Consider the following 17,762-nt stretch of genomic DNA (forward strand, 5'->3'; position numbering starts at 1 on the left):
TATGTGATCTACATTCTATTTTCTAAATTCTATATTCAGTTTTCTGTATTCTATATTCTAAATTCTGTGTTCTGCATCCCATGTTCTAAATTCTCTATTCTATATTCTATATTCTGTGTTCTATTTTCTATATTCTAAATTGTCTATTCAGTATTCTGTATTGCATATTCTAAATTCTGTGTTCTGCACCCCATGTTCTCCATTCTGTATTCAGTGTTCTGTATTCCATATTCTAAATTCTGTGTTCTGCATTCTATGTTCTAAGTTCTATGATCAGTATACTGTATTATATATTGTAATTACTGTCTTCTGCATTCCATGTTATAAATTCTGGGTTCTATAATCTATATTCTATATTCTATATCTGTGTTCTACATTCTATATTGTAAATAGTATATTCAGCTTTCTGTATTCTATATTATAAATTCTGTATTCTACATTCTATATTCTAAATTCTATATTCAGTATTATGTAATCTATATTCTAAATTCTGTGTTCCGCATAGCATGTTCTTTATTCTGGATTCTTTATTCTGTATTCTACAATCTATATTCTGTGTTCTACATTCTATATTTTAATTTCTATATTCAGTATTCTGTATTCTATATTCTAAATTCTGTGTGCTGCATTCCATGTTCTAAATTATGGGTTCTACGTTCTCTATTCTATATTCTAAATTGTGTGTTTTTCATTCTAGATTCTACATACTATATTTTGCATTCCGTATACTATATTCTATATTCTGTGTTCTAATTACTATATTCTAAATACTATATTCAGTATTCCGTATGCTATATTCTATATTGATTGATCTGCATTCCATGTTCTAAATTCTGGGTTCTATAATCTATAATCTATATTCTATATTCTGTGTTCTACATTCTATATTCTAAATACTATATTCAACTTTCTGTATTCTATATTATAAATTCTGTGTTCTACATTCTATATTCTAAATACTATATTCAGTATTATGTAATCTATATTCTGAATTCTGTGTTCTGCATAGCATGTTCTTTATCCTGGATTCTTTATTCTGTATTTTACATTCTATATTTTGTGTTCTACATTCTATATTCTAAATTCTATATTCAGTATTCTTTATTCTATATTCTAAATTCTGTGTTCTACATTCTATATTCTATATTCAGTATTCTGTATTCTATATTCTATATACTGAGGTTTGATTTCCATGTTCCAAAATCTGGCATCAATATTCTCTAAGCTATATTTTTTATTATGTTTTCTACATTCTATTTTATAAATTATATATTCAGTATTATGTGTTTTATATTCTATATTCTGTGTTCTACATTCAATTTTTTAATTGTTTATTAAGTATTCTGTATTATATAATCCAAATTCTGTGTTCTGCATTCCATGTTCTAAATTCTGGGTTCTCTATTCTCTATTCTCTATTCTATATTCTGTGTTCTACATTCTTTACTCAGTAGCCTGTATTCTATATTATAAATTCTGTGTTCTGCATTCCATGTTCTATATCTGGCTTCTATAATCTTTATTCTATTTTCTATATTTTGTGTTATACTTTCTATATTCTACATTCTATATACTGCTTTCCGTTTACTATATTCTATATTCTGTTTTCTGCAATCTATATTCTAAATTCTATATTCAGTATTCCGTATGCTATATTCTAAACTTTGTGTTCTGCATTCCATGTTCTAATTTCTGGGTTCTGTAATCTATATTCTATATTCTATATTCTGTGTTCTACATTCTATATTCTAAATTCTATATTCAGTATTATGTAATCAATATTCTAAATTCTGTATTCTTCATAGTATGTTCTGTATTCTTGATTCTATATTCCGTATTCTACATTCTATATTCTGTGTTGTACATTCTATATTCTAAACTCTATATTTAGAATTCTCTATTCTATATTCTAAACTCTGATTTCTGCTTTCCAAGTTCCAAAATCTGGCTTCAATATTCCCTAAGCTATATTTTTTATTCTGTGTTCTACATTCTATATTCTAAATTATATATTCAGTATTATGTATTCTATATCCTATATTCTCTGTTCTACATTCAATTTTTTAATTGTTTATTAAGTATTCTATATTCTATAATCTAAATTCTGAGTTCTGTTTTCCAAGTTCCAAAATCTGGCTTCAATATTCCCTAAGCTATATTCTTTATTCTGTTTTCTACATTCTATATTCTAAATTATATATTCAGTATTATGTATTGTATATTCTATATTCTCTTTTCTACATTCAATTTTTTTAATTGTATATTAAGTATTCTTTATACTATATTCTAAATTTTGTGTTTGCATTCCAAGTTGTAAATTCTGGGTTTTATATTCTCTTTTCTATATTCTATATTCTCTGTTCTACATTGTATATTCTAAATTCTATATTCTGTATTCAATATTCTATAAATTTATACTGTGTACTACATTCTATATTCTTAAGTCTATATTCAGTATTATGAATTATATAATCTAAATTCTCTGTTCTGCATTCCATGTTTTAAGTTCTATATTCTTTATTCTATATTCTGTGTTATTCTTTGTATATTCTAAATTCTATATTCAGTATTCTGTATTCTATATTCTAAATTCTGTGTTCTGCATTCCATGTTATAAATTCTTGGTTCTACATTCTCTATACTATATTCTAAAATTTGTGTTTTTCATTCTAGATTCTACATACTATATTTTGCATTCCGTATACTATATTCTATATTCTGTGTTCTACATTCTATATTCTCAATTCTATATTAAGTATTCCGTATGCTATATTTTATTCTGTGTTATGCATTCCATGTTCAATATTCTGGGTTCTATAACCTATATTCTCTATTCTATATTCTGTGTTCTACATTCTATATTCTATATAGGACATTTAGATTTCTGTATACAATAATATAAATTCTGTGTTCTGCATTCTATATTCTAAATAATATATTCAGTATTATCTGTATTCTTAATTCTGAGTTCTGCATAGCATGTTCTTAATTCTGGATTCTATAATCTGTATTCTACATTCTATGTTCTGTGTTCTACATTGTATATTCTAAATTGTATATTCAGTATTCTGTATTCTATATTCGAAATTGTGAGTTCTGCTTTCCATGTTCCAAAATCTGGCTTCAATATTCTTTAAGCTATATTTTTTATTCTGGATTCTACATTCTATATTCTAAATTAGATATTCAGTATTATGTATTTTATATTCTATATTCTGTGTTCTACATTCAATTTTTTAATTGTTTATTAAGTAGTCTGTATACTATATTCTAAATTCAGTGTTCTGCAATTCAATGTTCTATATTCTGGGTTCTATATACTCTATTCTATATTTTATATTTTGTGTTCTTCATTTTGAATTCTACATTCAATATTCTGCATTCCGTATTCTATATTCTTTATACTATGTTCTACATTCTATATTCTAAATTCTATCTTCAGTGTTCTGTATTCTATATTGTATATTCTGTGTTCTGCATTCCATGTTCTAAATTATGGGTTCAATATTCTTTATTCTATATTCTATATTCTGTGTTCCTCACACTATATTCTAAATTCTATATTCAGTATTCTGTATTCTATATTCTAAATAATGTGTTCTGCATTCCATGTTCTAAATTCTATATTAGGTATTCTGTATTCAATATTCTAAAATCTGTGTTCCGCATTCCACATTCTAAATTCTATATGCACTCTTCCGTATTCTATATTGTAAATACTGTGTTCTGCATTCCATGTTCTAAATTCTGTTTTCGGTATTCTTTTTCCATATTCTATATTCTGTTTTCTACTTTCTATATTCTGTTTTCTATATCTGAATTTCGTATTCTACATTCTATATTCTGTGCTCTACATACTATATTCTAAATTCTATATTCAGTATTCCGTATGCTATATTCTAAATTCTGTGTTCTGCATTCCTTCTTCTAAATTCTGGGTTCTATAATCTATAATATATATTCTATATTCTGTGTTCTACATTCTATATTCTAAATACTATATTCAACTTTCTGTATTCTATATTATAAATTCTGTGTTCTACATTGTATATTATAAATTCTATATTCAGTATTATGTAATCTTTATTCCACATTCTGTGTTCTGCATAGCATGTTCTTTATTCTGGATTCTATATTCTGTATTCTACATTCTATATTGTGTGTTCTACATTCTTCATTCTAAACTCTATATTCAGTACTGTTTATTGTATTTTCTAAATTCTGTGTTCTACATTCTATATTCTAAATTGTATATTCAGTATTCTGTATTGTATATTTTAAATTCTATGTTCTGCATTCCATGTTCTAAATTCTGTGTTGTATATTCTCTATTCTATAGTCTATATTTTGTATTCTTCATTCTATATTCTACATTCTATATTCTGCATTCCGTATTCTATATTCTTTATTCTGTGTTCTACATTCTATATTCTAAATTCTATATTCAGTATTCTGTATTCTATATTCTAAATTCTGTGTGCTGCATTATATGTTCTAAATTCTGGGTTCTATAATCTATATTCTAAATTCTGTGTTCTACATTCTATATTCTAAATACTATATTCAGATTTCTGTATACAATATTATAAATTCTCTGTTCTGCATTCTATATTCTAAATTCTATATTCAGTATTATGTAATCTGTATTCCAAATTCTGTGTTCTGCATAGCATGTTCTTTATTCTTGATTCTATATTCTGTATTCTACATTCTATATTCTGTGTTCTACATTCTATATTCTAAATTCTATATTCAGTATTCTTTATTCTATATTCTATATTCTTTGTTCTACATTCTATATTCTAAATTGTATATTCAGTATTCTGTATTCTATATTCGAAATTGTGAGTTCTGCTTTCCATGTTCCAAAATCTGGCTTCAATATTCTTTAAGCTATATATTTTATTCTGTTTTCTGCATTCTATATTCTAAATTATATATTCAGTATTATGTATTTTATATTCTATATTTTGTGTTCTACATTCAATTTTTAAATTGTTTATTAAGTATTCTGTATACTATATTCTAAATTCAGTGTTCTGCAATTCAATGTTCTAAATTCTGGGTTCTATATACTCTATTCTATATTTTATATTTTGTGTTCTTCATTTTATATTCTACATTCTATATTCTGCATTCCGTATTCTATATTCTTTATACAATGTTCTACATTCTATATTCTAAATTCTATCTTCAGTATTCTGTATTCTATACTGTAAATTCTGTGTTCTGCATTCCATGTTCTGAATTATGGTTTCAATATTCTTTATTGTATATTCTATATTCTGTGTTTCTCACACTATATTCTAAATTCTATATTCAGTATTCTGTATTCTATATTCTAAAATCTGTGTTCCGCATTCCACATTCTAAATTCTATATGCACTATTCTGTATTCTATATTCTAAATACTGTGTTCTGCATTCCATGTTCTAAATTTTTTTTCAGTATCCTTTTTCCATATTCTATAATCTGTTTACTACATTCTGTATTCTGTATTCTATATCTGCATTTCGTATTCTATAATCTATATTCTGTGTTCTACATACTATATTCTAAATTCTATATGCTGTATTCCGTATGCTATATTCTATATTCTGTGTTCTGCATTCCATGTTCTAAATTCTGGGTTCCATAATCTATATTCTATATTCTATATCCTGTGTTCTACATTCTATATTCTAAATACTATATTCAACTTTGTGTATTTTATATTATGTATTCTGTGTTCTACATTCTATATTCTTAATTCTATATTCAGTATTTTGTAATCAATATTCTATATTCTGTATTCTTCATAGTATGTTCTGTATTCTTGATTCTATATTCCGTATTCTACATTCTATATTCTGTGTTGTACATTCTATATTCTAAACTCTATATTTAGAATTCTCTATTCTATATTCTAAACTCTGATGTCTGCTTTCCAAGTTCCAAAATCTGGCTTCAATATTCCCTAAGCTATATTTTTTATTCTGTGTTTTACATTCTATATTCTAAATTATATATTCAGTATTATGTATTCTATATCCTATATTCTCTGTTCTACATTCAAGTTTTTAATTGTTTATTAAGTATTCTATATTCTATAATCTAAATTCTGAGTTCTGCTTTCCAAGTTCCAAAATCTGGCTTCAATATACCCTAAGCTATATTTTTTATTCTGTTTTCTACATTCTATATTCTAAATTATATATTCAGTATTATGTATTGTATATTCTATTTTCTCTGTTATACATTCAATTTTTTTAATTGTATATTAAGTATTCTTTTTACTATATTCTAAATTCTGTGTTTGCATTCCATGTTGTAAATTCTGGGTTTTATATTCTCTTTTCTATATTCTATATTCTCTGTTCTACAATGTATATTCTAAATTCTATATTCTGCATTCAGTATTCTATAAATTTATACTGTGTACTACATTCTATATTCTTAAGTCTATATTCAGTATGATGAATTATATAATCTAAATTCTCTGTTCTGCATTCCATGTTCTAAATTCTCTATTCTTTATTCTATATTCTGTGTTCTTCTTTGTATATTCTAAATTCTATATTCAGTTTTCTGTATTCTATATTCTAAATTCTGTGTTCTGCATTCCATGTTATAAATTCTTGGTTCTACATTCTCTATACTATATTCTAAATTTTGTGTTTTTCATTCTAGATTCTACATATTATATTTTGCATTCCGTATACTATAATCTATATTCTGTGTTCTACATTATATATTCTCAATTCTATATTCAGTATTCCGTATGCTATATTCTATTCTGTGTTATGCAGTCCATGTTCAATATTCTGGGTTCTATAACTTATATTCTCTATTCTATATTCTGTGTTCTACATTCTATATTCTAAATACTATATTCAGTATTATCTATATTCTTAATTCTGTGTTTTGCATAGCATGTTCTTAATTCTGGATTCTATAATCTGTATTCTACGTTCTATATTCTGTGTTCTACATTCTATATTCTAAATTCTATATTCAGTATTCTTTATTCTATATTCTATATTCTGTGTTCTACATTCTATATTCTAAATACTATATTCAGATTTGTGTATACAATATTATAAATTCTCTGTTCTGCATTCTATATTCTAAATTCTATATTCAGTATTATGTAATCTATATTCTTAATTCTGTGTTCTGCATAGCATGTTCTTAATTCTGGATTCTATAATCTGTATTCTACATTCTATATTCTGTGTTCTACATTCTATAATCTAAATTCTACATTCAGTATTCTTTATTCTATATTCTATATTCTGTGTTCTACATTCTATATTCTAAATTGTATATTCAGTATTCTGTATTCTATATTCGAAATTGTGAGTTCTGCTTTCCATTTTCCAAAATCTGGCTTCAATATTCTTTAAGCTATATTTTTTATTCTGTTTTCTGCATTCTATATTCTAAATTATATATTCATTATTATGTATTTTATATTCTATATTCTGTGTTCTACATTCTATATTCTAAATACTATATTCAACTTTCTGTATTCTATATTATAAATTCTGTGTTCTACATTCTATATTCTAAATTCTATATTCAGTATTATGTAATCTTTATTCCAAATTCTGTGTTCTGCATAGCATGTTCTTTATTCTGGATTCTATATTCTGTATTCAACATTCTATATTGTGTGTTCTACATTCTATATTCTAAACTCTATATTCAGTATTCTTCATTGTATATTCTAAATTGTGAATTCAACATTCTATATTCTAAATTGTATATTCAGTATTCTGTATTGTATATTCTAAATTCTATGTTCTGCATTCCATGTTCTAAATTCTGTGTTGTATATTCTCTATTCTATAGTCTATATTTTGTATTCTTCATTCTATATTCTACATTCTATATTCTGCATTCCGTATTCTATATTCTTTATTCTGTGTTCTACATTCTATATTCTAAATTCTATATTCAGTATTCTGTATTCTATATTCTAAATTCTGTGTGCTGCATTCCATGTTCTAAATTCTGGGTTCTAAAATCTATATTCTATATTCTATAGCTGTGTTCTACATTCTATGTTGTAAATACTATATTCAGCTTTCTGTATTCTAATTTATAAATTCTGTATTCTACATTCTATATTCTAAATTCTATATTCATATTATGTAATCTATATTCTAAATTCTGTGTTCCGCATAGCGTTTTCTTTATTCTGGATTCTTTATTCTGTATTCTAAAATTTATATTTTGTGTTCTACATTCTATATTCTAAATTCTATATTCAGTATTCTGTATTCTATATTTTAAATTCTGTGTGCTGCATTCCATGTTCTAAATTCTGGGTTCTACATTCTCTATTCTATATTCTAAATTGTGTGTTTTTCATTCTAGATTCTACATACTATATTTTGCATTCCGTATACTATATTCTATATTCTGTGTTCTACATTCTATATTTTAATTCTATATTCAGTATTCCGTATGCTATATTATATTCTGTGTTATGCATTCCATGTTCTAAATTCTGGGTTCTATAATCTATATTCTATATTCTGTGTTCTACATTCTATATTGTAATACTATATTCAGATTTCTGTATACAATATTATAAATTCTGTGTCCTGCATTCTATATTCTAAATTCTATATTCAGTAATATGTAAACTTTATTCTTAATTCTGTGTTCTGCATAGCATGTTCTTAATTCTGGATTCTATAATCTGTATTCTACATTCTATATTCTGTGTTCTACATTCTATATTCTAAATTCTATATTCAGTATTCTTTATTCTATATTCTAAATTCTGTGTTCTACATTCTATATTCTAAATTGTATATTCAGTATTCTGTATTCTATATTCGAAATTGTGAGTGCTGCTTTCCATGTTCCAAAATCTGGCTTCAATATTCTTTAAGCTATATTTTTTATTCTGTTTTCTGCATTCTATATTCTAAATTAGATATTCAGTATTATGTATTTTATGTTCTATATTCTGTGTTTTACATTCAATTTTTAAATTGTTTATTAAGTATTCTGTATACTATATTTTAAATTCAGTGTTCTGCAATTCAATGTTCTAAATTCTGGGTTCTATATACTCTATTCTATATTTTATATTTTGTGTTCTTCATTTTATATTCTACATTCTATATTCTGCATTCCGTATTCTATATTCTTTATACTATGTTCTACATTCTATATTCTAAATTCTATCTTCAGAATTCTGTATCCTATATTGTAAATTCTGTGTTCTGCATTCCAAGTTCTGAATTATGGTTTCAATATTCTTTATTCTATATTCTATATTCTGTGTTCCTCACACTATATTCTAAATACTATATTCAGTATTCTGTATTCTATATTCTAAATAATGTGTTCTGCATTCCATGTTCTAAATTCTATATTCAGTATTCTGTATTCTATATTCTAATATCTGTGTTCCGCATTCCACATTCTAAATTCTGTATGCACTATTCTGTATACTATATTCTAAATACTGTGTTCTGCATTACTTGTTCAAAATTCTCTTTTCAGTATTCTTTTTCCATATTCTATAATCTGTTTACTACATTCTATATTCAGTATTCTATATCTGCATTTCGTATTCTACATTCTATATTCTTTGTTCTACATACTATATTCTAAATTCTATATTCAGTATTCCGTATGCTATATTCTAAATTCTGAGTTCTGCATTCCTTCTTCTAAATTCTGGGTTCTATAATCTATAATCTATATTCTATATTCTGTGTTCTACATTCTATATTCTAAACACTATATTCAACTTTCTGTATTCTTTATTATAAATTCTGTGTTCTACATTCTATATTCTAAATTCTATATTCAGTATTATGTAATCTTTATTCCAAATTCTGTGTTCTGCATAGCATGTTCTTTATTCTGGATTCTATATTCTGTATTCAACATTCTATATTGTGTGTTCTACATTCTATATTCTAAACTCTATATTCAGTATTCTTTATTGTATATTCTAAATTCTGTGTTCTACATTCTATATTCTAAATTGTATATTCAGTATTCTGTACTGTATATTCTAAATTCTATGTTCTGAATTCCATGTTCTAAATTCTGTGTTGTATATTCTCTATTCTATAGTCTATATTTTGTATTCTTCATTCTATATTCTACATTCTATATTCTGCATACCGTATTCTATATTCTTTATTCTGTGTTCTACATTCTATATTCTAAATTCTATATTCAGTATTCTGTATTCTATATTCTAAATTCTGTGTGCTGCATTCCATGTTCTAAATTCTGGGTTCTACATTCTCTATTCTATATTCTAAATTGTGTGTTTTTCATTCTAGATTCTACATACTATATTTTGCATTCCGTATACTATATTCTATATTCTGTGTTCTACATTCTATATTCTAAATTCTATATTCAATATTCCGTATGCTATATTATATTCTGTGTTATGCATTCCAAGGTCTAAATTCTGGGTTCTATAATCTATATTCTATATTCTGTGTTCTACACTCTATATTCAAAATACTATATTCAGATTTCTGTATACAATATTATAAATTCTGTGTTCTGCATTCTATATTCTAAATTCTATATTCAGTATTATGTAATCTATATTCTTAATTCTGTGTTCTGCATAGCATGTTCTTAATTCTTGATTCTATAATCTGTATTCTACATTCTATATTCTATGTTCTACATTCTATATTCTAAATTCTATATTCAGTATTCTTTATTCTATATTCTATATTCTGTGTTCTACATTCTATATTCAATATTGTATATTCAGTATTCTGTATTCTATATTCGAAATTGTGAGTTCTGCTTTCCATGTTCCAAAATCTGCTTCCACATTTTTTAAGCTATATTTTTTATTCTGTTTTCTATTTCTATATTCAAAATTATATATTCAGTATTATGTATTTTTTATTCTATGTTCTGTGCTCTACAATCCATTTTTTAATTGTTTATTAAGTAGTCTGTATACTATATTCTAAATTCAGTGTTCTGCAATTCAATGTTCTAAATTCTGGGTTCTATATACTCTATTCTATATTTTATATTTTGTGTTCTTCATTTTATATTCTACATTATATATTCTGCATTCCGTATTCTATATTCTTTATACTATATTCTACATTCTATATTCTAAATTCTATCTTCAGTATTCTGTATTCTATATTGTAAATTCTGTGTTCTGCATTCCAAGTTCTGAATTATGGTTTCAATATTCTTTATTCTATATTCTATATTCTGTGTTCCTTACACTATATTCTATATACTATATTCAGTATTCTGTATTCTATATTCTAAATAATGTGTTCTGCATTCCACATTCTAAATTCTATATGCACTATTCTGTATTCTATATTCTAAATACTGTGTTCTGCATACCTTGTTCAAAATTCAGTTTTCAGTTTTCTTTTTCCATATTCTATAATCTGTTTACTACATTCTATATTCAGTATTCTATATCTGCATTTCGTATTCTATAATCTATATTCTGTGTTCTACATACTATATTCTAAATTCATATTCAGTATTCCGTATGCTATATTCTAAATTCTGTGTTTTGCATTCCTTCATCTAAATTCTGGGTTCTATAATCTATAATCTATATTCTATATTCTGTGTTCTACATTCTATATTCTAAACACTATATTCAACTTTCTGTATTCTATATTATAAATTCTGTGTTCTACATTCTATATTCTAAATTCTAAATTCAGTATTATGTAATCTTTATTCCAAATTCTGTGTTCTGCATAGCATGTTCTTTATTCTGGATTCTATATTCTGTATTCAAAATTCTATATTGTGTGTTCTACATTCTATATTCTAAACTCTATATTCAGTATTCTTTATTGTATATTCTAAATTCTGTGTTCTACATTCAATATTATAAATTGTATATTCAGTATTCTGTACTGTATATTCTAAATTCTATGTTCTGCATTCCATGTTCTAAATTCTGTGTTGTATATTCTCTATTCTATAGTCTATATTTTGTATTCTTCATTCTATATTCTACATTCTATATTCTGCATTCCGTATTCTATATTCTTTATTCTGTGTTCTACATTCTATATTCTAAATTCTATATTCAGTATTCTGTATTCTATATTCTAAATTCTGTGTGCTGCTTTCCATGTTCTAAATTCTGGGATCTACATTCTCTATTCTATATTCTAAATTGTGTGTTTTTCATTCTAGATTCTACATACTATATTTTGCATTCCGTATACTATATTCTATATTCTGTGTTCTACATTCTATATTTTAATTCTATATTCAGTATTCCGTATGCTATATTATATTCTGTGTTATGCATTCCATGTTCTAAATTCTGGGTTCTATAATCTATATTCTATATTCTGTGTTCTACATTCTATATTCTAAATACTATATTCAGATTTCTGTATACAATATTATTAATTCTGTGTTCTGCATTCTATATTCTAAATTTTATATTCAGTATTATGTAATCTATATTCTTAATTCTGTGTTCTGCATAGCATGTTCTTAATTCTGGATTCTATATTCTGTATTCTACATTCTATATTCTGTGTTCTACATTCCATAATCTAAATTCTATATTCAGTATTCTTTATTCTACATTCTATATTCTGTGTTCTACATTCTATATTCTAAATTCTATATTCAGTATTCTTTATTCTATATTCTATATTCTGTGTTCTACATTCTGTATTCTGAATTGTATATACAGTATTCTGTATTCTATATTCGAAATTGTGAGTTCTGCTTTCCATGTTCCAAAATCTGCTTCCACATTCTTTAAGCTATATTTTTTATTCTGTTTTCTATTTCTATATTCAAAATTATATATTCAGTATTATGTATTTTTTATTCTATATTCTGTGCTCTACAATCCATTTTTTAATTGTTTATAAGTATTCTGTATACTATATTCTAAATTCAGTGTTCTGCAATTCAATGTTCTAAATTCTGGGTTCTATATACTCTATTCTATATTTTATATTTTGTGTTCTTCATTTTAAATTATACATTCTATATTCTGCATGCCGTATTCTATATTCTTTATACTATGTTCTACATTGTATATTCTAAATTCTATCTTCAGTATTCTGTATTCTATATTGTAAATTCTGTGTTCTGCATTCCAAGTTCTGAATTATGGTTTCAATATTCTTTATTCTATATTCTATATTCTGTGTTCCTCACACTATATTCTAAATACTTTATTCAGTATTCTGTATTCTATATTATAAATAATGTGTTCTGCATTCCATGTTCTAAATTCTATATTCAGTATTCTGTATTCTATATTCTAAAATCTGTGTTCCGCATTCCACATTGTAAATTCTATATGCACTATTCTGTATTCTATATTCTAAATACTGTGTTCTTCATACCTTGTTCAAAATTCTGTTTTCAGTATTCTTTTTCCATATTCTATAATCTGTTTACTACATTCTATATTCAGTATTCTATATCTGCATTTCGTATTCTGCATTCTATATTCTGTGTTCTACATACTATATTCTAAATTCTTATTCAGTATTCCGTATGCTATATTCTAAATTCTGTGTTCTGCATTCCTTCTTCTAAATTCTGGGTTCTATAGTCTATAATCTATATTCTATATTCTCTGTTCTACATTCTATATTCTAAACACTATATTCAACTTTCTGTATTCTATATTATAAATTCTGTGTTCTACATTCTATATTCTAAATTCTATATTCAGTATTATGTAATCTTTATTCCAAATTCTGTGTTCTGCATAGCATGTTCTTTATCCTGGATTCTATATTCTGTATTCAACATTCTATATTGTGTGTTCTACATTCTATATTCTAAACTCTATATTCAGTATTCTTTAATGTATATTCTAAATTCTGTGTTCTACATTCTATATTCTAAATTGTATATTCAGTATTCTGTACTGTATATTCTAAATTCTATGTTCTGCATTCCATGTTCTAAATTCTGTGTTGTATATTCTCTATTCTATAGTCTATATTTTGTATTCTTCATTCTATATTCTCCATTCTATATTCTGCATTCCGTATTCTATATTCTTTATTCTGTGTTCTACATTCTATATTCTAAATTCTATATTCAGTATTCTGTATTCTATATTCTAAATTCTGTGTGCTGCATTCCATGTTCTAAATTCTGGGATCTACATTCTCTATTCTATATTCTAAATTGTGTGTTTTTCATTCTAGATTCTACATACTATATTTTGCATTCCGTATACTATATTCTATATTCTGTGTTCTACATTCTATATTCTAAATTCTCTATTCAGTATTCCGTATGCTATATTATATTCTGTGTTATGCATTCCATGTTCTAAATTCTGGGTTCTATAATCTATATTCTATATTCTGTGTTCTACATTCTATATTCTAAATACTATATTCAGATTTCTGTATACAATATTATTAATTCTGTGTTCTGCATTCTATATTCTAAATGCTATATTCAGTATTATGTAATCTATATTCTTAATTCTGTGTTCTGCATAGCATGTTCTTAATTCTGGATTCTATATTCTGTATTCTACATTCTATATTCTGTGTTCTACATTCCATAATCTAAATTCTTTATTCAGTATTCTTTATTCTACATTCTATATTCTGTGTTCTACATTCTATATTCTAAATTCTATATTCAGTATTCTTTATTCTATATTCTATATTCTGTGTTCTTCATTCTGTATTCTGAATTGTATATTCAGTATTCTGTATTCTATATTCGAAATTGTGAGTTCTGCTTTCCATGTTCCAAAATCTGCTTCCACATTCTTTAAGCTATATTTTTTATTCTGTTTTCTATTTCTATATTCAAAATTATATATTCAGTATTATGTATTTTTTATTCTATATTCTGTGCTCTACAATCCATTTTTTAATTCTTTATTAAGTATTCTGTATACTATATTCTAAATTCAGTGTTCTGCAATTCAATGTTCTAAATTCTGGGTTCTATATACTCTATTCTATATTTTATATTTTGTGTTCTTCATTTTAAATTCTACATTCTATATTCTGCATTCCGTATTCTATATTCTTTATACTATGTTCTACATTGTATATTCTAAATTCTATCTTCAGTATTCTGTATTCTATATTGTAAAATCTGTGTTCTGCATTCCAAGTTCTGAATTATGGTTTCAATATTCTTTTTTCTATATTCTGTGTTCCTCACACTATATTCTAAATTCTATATTCAGTGTTCTGTATTCTATATTCTAAATAATGTGTTCTGCATTCCATGTTCTAAATTCTATATTCAGTATTCTGTATTCTATATTCTAAAATCTGTGTTTCGCATTCCACATTCTAAATTCTATATGCACTATTCTGTATTCTATATTCTAAATAAAGTGTTCTGCATTCCATGTTCTAAATTCTGTTTTCAGTATTCTTTTTCCATATTCTATAATCTGTTTTCTACATTCTATATTCTGTATTCTATATCTGCATTTCGTATTCTACATTCTATATTCTGTGTTCTACATACAATATTCTAAATTCTATATTAAGTATTCCGTATGCTATATTCTAAATTCTGAGTTCTGCATTCCTTCCTCTAAATTCTGGGTTCTATAATCTATAATCTATATTCTATATTCTGTGTTCTACATTCTATATTCTAAACACTATATTCAACTTTCTGTATTCTATATTATAAATTCTGTGTTCTACATTCTATATTCTAAATTCTATATTCAGTATTATGTAATCTTTATTCCAAATTCTGTGTTCTGCATAGCATGTTCTTTATTCTGGATTCTATATTCGGTATTCTATATTCTATATTTTGTGTTCTACATTCTATATTCTAAACTCTATATTCAGAATTCTTTATTGTATATTCTAAATTCTGTGTTCTACATTCTAAATTCTAAATTGTATATTCAGTATTCTGTATTGTATATTCTAAATTCTATGTTCTGCATTCCATGTTCTAAATTCTGTGTTGTATATTCTCTATTCAATAGTCTATATTTTGTATTAATCTTTCTATATTCTACATTCTATATTCTGTATTCCGTATTCTATATTCTTTATTCTGTGTTCTACATTGTATATTCTAAATTCTATATTCAGTATTCTGTATTCTATATTCTAAATTCTGTGTGCTGCATTCCATGTTCTAAATTCTGGGTTCTACATTCTCTATTCTATATTCTAAATTGTGTGTTTTTCATTCTAGATTCTACATACTATATTTTGCATTCCGTATACTATATTCTATATTCTGTGTTCTACATTCTATATTCTAAATTCCATATTCAGTATTCATTATGCTATATTATATTCTGTGTTATGCATTCCATGTTCTAAATTCTGGGTTCTATAATCTGTATTCTACATTTTATATTCTGTGTTCTACATTCTATATTCTAAATTCTATATTCAGTATTCTTTATTCTATATTCTATATTCTGTGTTCTACATTCTGTATTCTGAATTGTATATTCAGTATTCTGTATTCTATATTCGAATTTGTGAGTTGTGCTTTCCATGTTCCAAAATCTGGCTTCAATATTTTTTAAGCTATATTTTTTATTCTGTTTTCTGCATTCTATATTCTAAATTAGATATTCAGTATTATGTATTTTATATTCTGTATTCTGTGTCCTACATTCAATTTTTTAATTGTTTATTAAGTATTCTGTATACTATATTCTAAATTCAGTGTTCTGCAATTCAATGTTTTAAATTCTGGGTTCTATATACTCTATTCTATATTTTATATTTTGTGTTCTTCATTTTATATTCTATATTCTATATTCTGCATTCCGTATTCTATATTCTTTATACTATGTTCTACATTCTATATTCTAAATTCTATCTTCAGTATTCTCTATTCTATATTGTAAATTCTGTGTTCTGTATTCCAAGTTCTGAATTATGGTTTCAATATTCTTTATTCTATATTCTATATTCTGTGTTTCTCACACTATATTCTAAGTACTATATTCAGTATTCTGTATTCTATATTCTAAATAATGTGTTCTGCATTCCATGTTCTAAATTCTATATTCAGTATTCTGTATTCTATATTCTAAAATCTGTGTTCCGCATTCCACATTCTAAATTCTATATGCACTATTCTGTATTCTATATTCTAAATACACTGTTCTGCATATCTTGTTCAAAATTCTGTTTTCAGTATTCTTTTTCCATATTCTATAATTTGTTTACTACATTCTATATTCAGTATTCTATATCTGCATTTCGTATTCTACATTCTATATTCTGTGTTCTGCATACTATATTCTAAACTCTATATTCAGTATTCCGTATGCTATATTCTAAATTCTGTGTTCTGCATTCCTTCTTCTAAATTCTGGATTCTATATTCTGTATTCTACATTCTATATTCTGTGTTCTACATTCAATATTCCAAACACTATATTCAACTTTCTGTATTCTATATTATAAATTCTGTGTTCTACATTCTATATTCTAAATTCTATATTCAGTATTATGTAATCTTTATTCCAAATTCTGTGTTCTGCATAGCATGTTCTTTATTCTGGATTCTATATTCGGTATTCTATATTCTATATTTTGTGTTCTACATTCTATATTCTAAACTCTATATTCAGAATTCTTTATTGTATATTCTAAATTCTGTGTTCTACATTCTAAATTCTAAATTGTATATTCCGTATTCTGTATTGTATATTCTAAATTCTATGTTCTGCATTCCATGTTCTAAATTCTGTGTTGTATATTCTCTATTCAATAGTCTATATTTTGTATTTATCTTTCTATATTCTACATTCTATATTC

This window comes from Vicugna pacos, unplaced genomic scaffold (genome assembly GCF_048564905.1).
Source record: "Vicugna pacos unplaced genomic scaffold, VicPac4 scaffold_15, whole genome shotgun sequence".
Classification (NCBI taxonomy): domain Eukaryota; kingdom Metazoa; phylum Chordata; class Mammalia; order Artiodactyla; family Camelidae; genus Vicugna; species Vicugna pacos.